The sequence below is a fragment of the Scylla paramamosain genome, chromosome 6 (genome assembly GCF_035594125.1).
Source record: "Scylla paramamosain isolate STU-SP2022 chromosome 6, ASM3559412v1, whole genome shotgun sequence".
Classification (NCBI taxonomy): domain Eukaryota; kingdom Metazoa; phylum Arthropoda; class Malacostraca; order Decapoda; family Portunidae; genus Scylla; species Scylla paramamosain.
The window spans coordinates 33,271,997-33,281,996 of NC_087156.1; the positions used below are offsets into that span (position 1 = coordinate 33,271,997).

Below are 10,000 nucleotides of genomic sequence, written 5' to 3' on the forward strand. Positions count from 1 at the left end.
TACCCCGGGCGTCTTTATGATTCACCCATGTTATTAAGATAAAAGTTGCGTCCTGATTGTAGCACACTATTGCCCCGTGATGGACGTGCTCGTGTGTTGCAGCGTCAGTGTTGCTTCATTGAATATAGAGTGTTCGCTGATCACACGTCGTAAATTTGACCCACATTACTTTGTTAACGATGAGTCGTGTGGGAGAACAACGGAAATGTTACGCGTAAATAAAGGATCTTTGTCTCAGGTGGCGTGGTGTGGGTGAGGGAAGCGCCTTGCCCTGACTGAAGGGAAAAGTGTGTGCTGTTTGCCAGACTTTCCTTTAAAATAAAATAGATAAATAAATAAATGAGGAAAGAAAAATACAAAAATATATCCAGCTTAACCTAATTAACCAACCGCTATTTTAGACAGGATAGAATCAGAAGCTTTTCGTCTAATCAACTTCTCTCTAACTGACTGTCTTCAGCCTCTTTCTCATCGCCGCACTGTTGCAACTCTTGCTATCTTCTACCGCTATTTTCATGCTAACTGCTCTTCTGATATTGCTAGCTGCATGCTTCCCCTCCTCCCGCGGCCTCGCCGCACAAGACTTTCCCTCATCCCTATTCTGTTCACCCCTCTGATGCAAGAGTTAACCAGTATTTTCAGTCATTTATCCCTTTCTCTAGTAAACTCTGGAACTCCCTGCCTGCTTCTGTATTTCCTCCTTCCCATGACTTGAACTCTTTCAAGAGGGAGGTTTCAAGACATTTATCCTCCAATTTTCGATGATTTTCTTGACATCTGTTTTGGGACTGGCACCTCAGTGGGATTTTTTTTCCTCTTTTGTTTCCCTTGGCCAGTGACCCTCTTACGTAAAAAAAGAAAAAAACTCACTCACTCTTACTCACTAGATGGATAGATAAATAAAAAGGTTTGCTCAACTTTCCACTCTCCAAAGTTCATGAAAAAAAGCAATTCAGTTCCAGCGATGTATTGACTCTTATTTTCTAAAAAAAAAAATGAAAGGAAGGAGAGAGAGAGAGAGAGAGAGAGAGAGAGAGAGAGAGAGAGAGAGAGAGAGAGAGAGAGAGAGAGAGAGAGAGAGAGAGAGAGAGAGAGAGAGAGAGAGAGAGAGAGAGAACCTAAGAGTCCTGGAGTTTACTTCTGAAAGGAATGAAAGTGTGAAGATTCTGTTTAACTCTTGCACTTGATGTAGTTTGTATGAGTGTGTGTGGCAGTGAGTGTGTGTGGCAGTGAGTGTGTGTGGCAGTGACCGGCAGAGAGTAACGGGTGTATCAGATTTCTTGTTTCAGTATAACCGATCTTTATGGTTCATGTGATAACCAAAAAGTATCATTGCCATAAATGTTTATTTGTTTTATATTTATCAACTAACACGGGATTCGGAATTTGCGTTTGTGTTTCCTGCGTGTTGCAAATGATAAAATAGATGGGAGTTGAATTTTACTGCCATTATTGCAGTGCTATTTTTATGTATATTTGTTTATTTTTTACAGCTATGCTATGAGTTTTCCATTGTTTAATTTTGTACAAATTTATTACGATCTTTACTGTTAATACTGTTGGTGCTACTACTACTACTTCTACTACTACTACTACTACTACTACTACTACTACTACTACTCCTACTCCTACTCCTACTCCTTTTCCTGTTCCTACATTCAAATACAAGAGCTATTTCACTACCTCACGTGTTTTAGAATCTCTCGCTTACATACAGACACACACCCACCCACCCACCCACCCACCCACCCACCCATCCACTCCTTCCCTTGCCCCACATCTTGTTTTCCCGGAATCGTCACACTCCCTCCTTCCTAACCTTCCATATATGAATTCACTCTCCTCACACTGACCTCTTCCTCTCCCCGCCACGCCCACGCCAGACTGCCGGAGAGAGGGTTGGGGGCCTGGCAGGGGGAAATGGGGTGAGATGGGAAGGAGGGAAGATTGGTTGGGTTAGGGGCTTGGGGGCTGGGAGAGGGGTTGAGGTCAGAGGTAATTGCTGATAATGACGCCCAGCTCAGGAAAATTATCGCTGACGCTGACAACAGAGAGAGAGAGAGAGAGAGAGAGAGAGAGAGAGAGAGAGAGAGAGAGAGAGAGAGAGAGAGAGAGAGAGAGAGAATGTCTTACATTTTCCCACCTTCTCGACCTCTATGCTCCCCAAGCCATGTCTGTTTTCCTCATCAGAATCTCCACTCTCTCTCTCTCTCTCTCTCTCTCTCTCTCTCTCTCTCTCTCTCTCTCTCTCTCTCTCTCTCTCTCTCTCTCTCTCTCTCTCTCTCTCTCTCTCTCTCTCTCTCTCTCTCTCTCTCTCTCTCTCTGTGTGTGTGTGTGTGTTTACCAATGCTCACTTCCTCATAGCATCTCCACGTCTCCATTTCCTCTCTCCCTTCCTCACCTCATCTCACTCACCAGGACACCTTTGCTTTCCCTTCTTATGCCTCTCTCTCCCCTCGCCAGGTAATCCATCTCATCTTTCCCTCTCGGACATCTTCCTCACCTCCGTCACCTGGCAACCAACTACGTCTGCTTCCAGCCTCTCACTCACTCACCCACCTTACTAACCTCAGTGTGTGTGTGTGTGTGTGTGTGTGTGTGTGTGTGTGTGTGTGTGTGTGTGTGTGTGTGTGTGTGTGTGTTTTCTGTTCTTACAACCAAAGTCTTTCATTCATCGCTCTTTCTCTTCCTTCCGTGATTTGAGATTTCAGTCTCTCTCTCTCTCTCTCTCTCTCTCTCTCTCTCTCTCTCTCTCTCTCTCTCTCTCTCTCTCTCTCTCTCTCTCTCTCTCTCTCTCTCTCTCTCTCTCTCTCTCTCTCTCTCTCTCTCTCTCTCTCTCTCTCTCTCTCTCTCTCTTCCCCTCACTTGTTCTGATTGCATAGGTTTCCCCTTTCCCCTCTCTTCCCTACGTTACCCATTTGTTTGAGTTTTCCCATCAACCACAAATTTCTCTCTCTCTCTCTCTCTCTCTCTCTCTCTCTCTCTCTCTCTCTCTCTCTCTCTCTCTCTCTCTCTCTCTCTCTCTCTCTCTCTCTCTCTCTCTCTCTCTCTCTCTCTCTCTCTCTCTCTCTCTCTCTCTCTCTCTCTCTCTCTCTCTCTCTCTCTCTACCAGTGTCTAAAGGGAGGAGGGGGTGGGGAGAATATTTCGCCTTTAGTATCTTACACTCCTAACCTCATGAGTGTCATCGTATATTTCGCATGTTTTTGTTCTTTATTTGTGATCTTGCGTGATGCCCCTTTTCATGTTTTTTTTTTTTTCTCCCTTCTCTCTCTCTTCTCTCTTGCCAACCCTTGTCTTGTGAACTTGGACTAGGAAATGGATTGGTTTGTTGTGGCTTGTTAGTGATGTGAATGTTCGTGTGTGTGTGTGTGTGTGTGTGTGTGTGTGTGTGTGTGTGTGTGTGTGTGTGTGTGTGTGTGTGTGTGCTTCTCCTGTTCCTCCTGTTCCTCCTGTTTGATGTGTTGAATACGGATGACAATGGTAAATGAAAAAGGTAATGATGATGATAATAGTAATAATAATAATAATAATAATAATAATAATAATAATAATAATAATAATAATAATAATAATAATAATAATGCAACCCCTTTTTTTTTCTTTTAATTTGATTTTATTCTTTCACGTGTTGTTTCTTGTTTTTTGGTTGTTTGCTCTTTAATCTGAAAGTGCACACTGGTTTTCCTTCCCTTTTATATTTGCTTACTTGTTTTTTTTTCTTTTTTTCTTTCTTTTTTTCATGTGTTTGGTTTCTTTGTCATTCTATCCTTATTCATTATCCGCCATCTCTGTGTTTTCGTTTATTTAAATCTTTTCTTCATCTTGCATCTTCTATTTTTTTTTATCTTGCATGTTCTCCTTTCCTCTTGTCTTGTTTTTGTTTTTTTATTTGTTTGCGTCCTAATTTCATTCATTCCCTCTTTCACCCCTTGAATCTTTGTTATTTTCAGATCTTTACCTTGCATCTCTCCTTTTCCATCTCATATTTTATCCTTTTTTTCTCTCTTGCTTCTTTATCATTCATTACTCTTTCTTTCCTTTTGTATTTCTTTTATTTCCACCTCTACACCTCTCATCTTTCTCTCACATCTTTTATCCTTTTCTCTGTTGTTTTCTTGTTTGTGCCATTCATTCATTCATTCATTCATTCTTTATTCCCTTATATATTTTTTTTATCATTTCCAGCTCTTTACCACTTGTATGCGTTTTAATTAGATGTCTTCCTTCCTGTCGCATCTTTTATTCGTGTCTGTGTGTCTCTGTCTGTCTCGTTCCGGCCTTCACAGCTGAGTTACCAGGCAAGCTCTCATCATCATTTAATTAGTTTCCCCTTGTGTATGTATGATCTTTGCTTTCACGCTCCCTCCTCCTCCTCCTCCTCCTCCTCCTCCGTCTTGTCCTTTTTACTCACGTTACCATTAATGTCCTCCTTCTCTTGTTATTCATTCTTCCTTGCTCCTTTTACGCTTCAAAAGATTTCTCCTCCTCCTCCTCCTCCTCCTCCTCCTCCTCCTCCTCCTCCTCCTCCTCCTCCTCCTCCTCCTCCTCCTCCTCCTTGTCTTCTTCTTTCATCTTTCGCATGTTCTTCTCCTTGTTGTCAGTTTGTTGTCGTTGCCGTAAGAATATTATTATTATTATTATTATTAGTAGTAGTAGTAGTGGTGGTGGTGGTGGTGGTGGTGGTGGTGGTAGTAGTAGTAGTAGTAGTAGTAGTAGTAGTAGTATTGGGTAGTAGAAGCTCTTTTCGTAACAACAATAACACACACACACACACACACACACACACACACACACACACACACACACACACACACACACACACACACACACACACACACACACACACACACACACACACACACACACACACACACACACACACACACAAAGAAAAGGGAAAAACGAAAGAGGTGATAAATAGACAAAGATGAATAGATAAAAAGAAAGAGGCGCTTTATAACCTCACCTAAACCACCATCACCTACTAAATATGTGTTGTATTATGGTAACACTCTCTCTCTCTCTCTCTCTCTCTCTCTCTCTCTCTCTCTCTCTCTCTCTCTCTCTCTCTCTCTCTCTCTCTCTCTCTCTCTCTCTCTCGCTCTCACCCCGTGTCGCCTGTCCATCCCTTCAGCTGTTGTCGCTAGGGAAACCTAAATGCAAATCACTCCTGCTAAATACTGCCGAAAAAAAAAGGAAAAAAAAGAAAAGAGGGAACAGAAATCGTGGGTTTTATCAGAGATTCCGCGTAATGGTTAAATGTCTCTCGGTGCGCTGGTGTGTAGAGAGAGAGAGAGAGAGAGAGAGAGAGAGAGAGAGAGAGAGAGAGAGAGAGAGAGAGAGAGAGAGAGAGAGAGAGGTGGGGGGATGGAATGAAGGGAAAAAGAGGATCGCTAGAGTTGGAAGTAAGGAAAAAGAGACGAAAAGGAGCATAGATTTAGTGAAAGACCGATGAGAGAGAGAGAGAGAGAGAGAGAGAGAGAGAGAGAGAGAGAGAGAGAGAGAGAGAGAGAGAGCAAGCTGTGGTATGTCTGTGTACAGGATGGATGTCGCTTTAGGAATGAAGGATTTGAAAGGGAATGAGAGAGAGAGAGAGAGAGAGAGAGAGAGAGAGAGAGAGAGAGAGAGAGAGAGAGAGAGAGAGAGAGAGAGGTGAGATATTGACGGATCTAACGGAGGAAATAGAGAGATGAGGAAAAGAAAGAGGTGTGAGGGGAGGAATGATTAACAGCGGGAAATAATACGAGGAGGAAGGAGAGTGAAAATTACACGCAGCACAGAACGGGGAAGGAAAAAAGGAAACTCGCCGCTTCCAGATTAAAACAAAATAGTGAATGAATCCTTAGTATATTTTGAAATGGGCTGACAGAAAATTTTGGAGGAGATTAAATTAGCAGAGAGGATGAGAGAGAGAGAGAGAGAGAGAGAGAGAGAGAGAGAGAGAGAGAGAGAGAGAGAGAGAGAGAGAGAGAGAGAGAGAGATGGGAAACAATAATAATGATAAAATATAAAAGATAACTATGAAAAAAACAAAGACTGTCGTATAGCAAACAGCAGAGAGAGAGAGAGAGAGAGAGAGAGAGAGAGAGAGAGAGAGAGAGAGAGAGAGAGAGAGAGAGAGAGCGGGCTGAGGGCCAAGCGGGGGGTGCCGGGGCGGGGGCGGGGCTTGGAGGGAGGAGGTTGGGTGGCGCTGCTGGCCGTGCCTTGGCTGGCAGCACACCACAGTGCCTCTCTGGCTCTCGTGACGTGTGGTTGTTCTCACGCTGCTCCGCCGGTCCGCAGTGCCAGTGCCGCCCGATCCTGGCACCCCGTAGAAGTGTCGCCCAGTTTGCTTCCCCGAATCCCAGCCCGGCCCAGCTCTGTAGGGAGGATTAGGGAAGGCAGACCCGTGTTTTTCCTTCCCCGTGACGCCGTGACTTGCCGCCGACACGTGAAAAGTGAACACTGTCTTGGCCAGGTACTGAGTCGGTGAGGCGAGGCGAGGTGATATATTAGCATACCTGCATGCCAAAAACACGGTGCTGGTGGTGATGGTGGTGGTGGTGGTAGATAGGCTACTTCTGCTGTGCACCTCACCTTGCACTCCTTCACTCCTCCCTGCGACACTACACACACACACACACACACACACACACACACACACACACACACACACACACACACACACACACACACACACACACACACACACACACGGAGTCGTTGCAGGAAGGAGGAAGCAGGTGTAGGGTTGGACAGGCAGCTGTGTGTGTGTGTGTGTGTGTGTGTGTGTGTGTGTGTGTGTGTGTGTGTGTGTTGGTCAGAAAAAAAAAAAAAGGAAAGGAGTGCGTGAATTAATATTGCGGTGTGATGCAGTTCATGGGAGTTGAAAGTTGTACCTACATATATACGAACAGGCTTAATTAAGTGTCTAGTGCAGGTGAGAGAGAGAGAGAGAGAGAGAGAGAGAGAGAGAGAGAGAGAGAGAGAGAGAGAGAGAGAGAGAGAGAGAGCTGCAAATCCTGAAAAAAAAGACCCGGAAAAGATAAAACAATAAGAACAAAGGGCGAAACAATACATGAATACAAACAGAAAAAAAGAAACAGATTATTAGAAAAAAGATAAAAAAAAAAAAAAAAACTACAAACAAAACATTCTACAGCCATCGGACACACTCTCCCCCGGCAGGCTTTTTAGAGACCTTTTATCGAGACGTGGCGCGGGGGAGGAGAGGAGGAAGGAACACTCTAAGAGACTCTAAATCCGTCTTGAGCTGTGGCACGAGGGAGCAAACGTCTCTGTCACTCAGAGAAAACACTTGATTCAACCTCACCTAACCTAACCACACATCCTCTCTCTCTCTCTCTCTCTCTCTCTCTCTCTCTCTCTCTCTCTCTCTCTCTCTCTCTCTCTCTCTCTCTCTCTCTCTCTCTCTCTCTCTCTCTCTCTCTCTCTCTCTCTCTCTCTCTCTCTCTCTCTCTCTCTCGTGTGGAAAGGCATTGAGGAGTGACAGACAGACAGACAGAAAGACACAGGAGGCTCACCAAGGCCTGGCCCTCACGCACCTGTTTACTTCACTCTCCAGGTAAGAGCGCCTCAGGTAACGCTAACTTCTTTACTCGTTTCTATTTTCTCTTAAAATGCACGAGACAGGAACGCGTGACTCACTGGCTGATGTTCTTAAGCGCGTTGTTCTTTCATAAGGACTTTTAAAGGAAACTGAGGTGAGAAGTTCGTGTCCTCTATTCAGAAATGCTTTGCTCTCTCTCACCAAGACTGTTTTGAAAGATCACAGAGATGATTAGTCGGGTTCTCAAGGATGCTTCTCCTCCTAATAATGTAGAAGTTTCGTTATTGTATCACTAGACGCCTTTGAAGGAAGTGGAGGTGGGGCGCGGAAGTGTTTCAGAATATGGTGCTGATTCAGATGTGGTCTTCTTTTGCTGAATTGCGACTGGAAGGATGAAAACACTCTTGAAAACTGCCAATAACATGCTTTTGGAGCCTCTGAAAATTAGGTGAGGTAAAGCACTGAAACATTTAAGAAAGCCAACCATTAAATCAGATTAATTGTATTGGTGTATATCTGTGATTGCATACGAATACACACACCGTCCCCCGTCCCCCCTCCCCTCTTCTGCCTACACACACATACGTACAGTACATAAAGAAGTTAAAGCCGATTACCACAAGCGCACGGAATTAGTGTCCTAACATCCACACAGGCGTAAGTTAGGTACACGACAGGTCGAGTGTGACGTACATAAACTCACACGTGTATGAAATCTGTCTTTGTTGTTCATGAAGAGGTGAGAGGGACAGGTGGCGTCAGTTAATTAGTCTCTCTCTTTCTCTCTCTCTCTCTCTCTCTCTCTCTCTCTCTCTCTCTCTCTCTCTCTCTCTCTCTCTCTCTCTCTCTCTCTCTCTCTCTCTCTCTCTCATTCAATTTCTCTTCCTTATTTTGTTCTTTTCTCCTGGTCTTCATTTTTTTTTCTCCAGTTTTTTTTTGTCTCGTTTTATTTGCTCACCTGGTTTACTGTTTCCTGTGCTTTGTGTCCTTGTTTCCTTGTTTGGAGTGCGTTCCATTCTGCAGTTTGCTTGTGTTTCTTGTCGCTTCTCTTTTGTTTGTTTATTTATTTTATTTTATTTTATTTTATTTTATTTTATTTTATTTTATTTTATTTATTTTTTTCTCTCGTTAAAGATTGTTTAGTATTTTCTCTTCGTTTTTTGTCTTGAATAGTTGGTTGTATTATGTAAGACGTTCTAGAGGCATTTGTTGTTGTTGTTGTTGCTGTTGTTGTTGTTGTTGTTGTTGTTTAGGGATTACTTGATATGTTAAATACTAAAACACATATTCCAGTAATGCAAAAATGAAAAAAAAATATAACTACTACTACTTCTACTACTACTACTACTACTACTACTACTACTGATAGGCCTAATGACAAAACCATCAACAACAATATTATTTTTTTTCTGAACCAGTACGTGACCAGGCTGAGATTCCTTTAAAGAGAGGTGTCCCAGAGTCCCGTGCCGGCGTTGAAGCAAGAAACAGTGGAGGCGGCTCATAGTCCCTGGCGCCGCCGTTTACAGCTCCCTTCTGCGGCGCGGGGAGAGCTGGGTGGCTGGGTGTCTGTATTCTTCCCTCCTGGCGGCGGAGTGAGTAACTAGGCCACAGTGATGATGATAACAACATCACTAATGACGAGTAATGATGATAATGACCGTAATGACGAAGATAATACTGTATGAGGGATATCACGGGAATCATGCAACGAATCAATCAACAGCAAATTATCATGCTTAATGAGGGAACTAATTGTGAAAAGGAAAACCTCTGCAGAATATACAGTAACATGAAAAAAAAAAAGAGAGAGAGAAAAAACAAGGGCAGTCCAAAGCGGCAGGTAAGATGAAAAATAAGGTTGAAGTAAAAGGGAAAATAAGTGAAAAAAAAAATAAAGAGAGAAATATAAGATTGAAGTAAAGGAAGAAAATACAAGGACAACAGATCTAAGGGGGAAAAAAAGCGGCTAATAGACTATTGCAGGAAAAAAAAACAGAAATATGAAAAGAAAAAAAAAGGAAGGAAGGACAGTCAAAGCAGCAATCTGAATATAAAAAAAAATAAATAAATAAAAAAAATAAGATAAAATGTAGAGTGAAAAGCGTTAAGAAATGAAAATTAAAGAAGTAAAAAAAAAGAAAGAAAGAAATGACAGTCAGAAGCAGCTCACAAAACATGAAAGATAAGATAGAAATAAATAAAAGAAAAAAAAAAAATAACATGAACGTACAAATGTAAGCGAAAGGTAGAAAATAATATATGTAGAATTAATGGACGGAGGAAAAAAATAGTCAGCGAGGAAGAAAAATGAAAAGATATTGAGAGTGATTAGAAAATGGCTGTAGGGAAAGAAAAATATATATCTTTACGTAAAATATGGAACTGTAGAATTTTGCTAAGGGTTGCAGGGGAAAAATATAATAGAATGAGGGACCAATGGCGAAGAG

At 42.6% G+C, this 10,000-nt stretch overlaps 1 protein-coding gene across 1 annotated transcript in view; it reads left to right on the forward strand.

Moving 5' to 3' along the window:
- Positions 1-6,215: 6,215 nt before the first annotated feature.
- Positions 6,216-10,000, forward strand: part of LOC135101622 (tyrosine-protein kinase Dnt-like) — a 242,808-nt gene continuing 239,023 nt past the window's right edge. The window contains 2 exon segments of the mRNA XM_064005851.1: positions 6,216-6,458; positions 7,169-7,565. The gene's annotated coding sequence lies outside the window, so the exon portion shown is untranslated.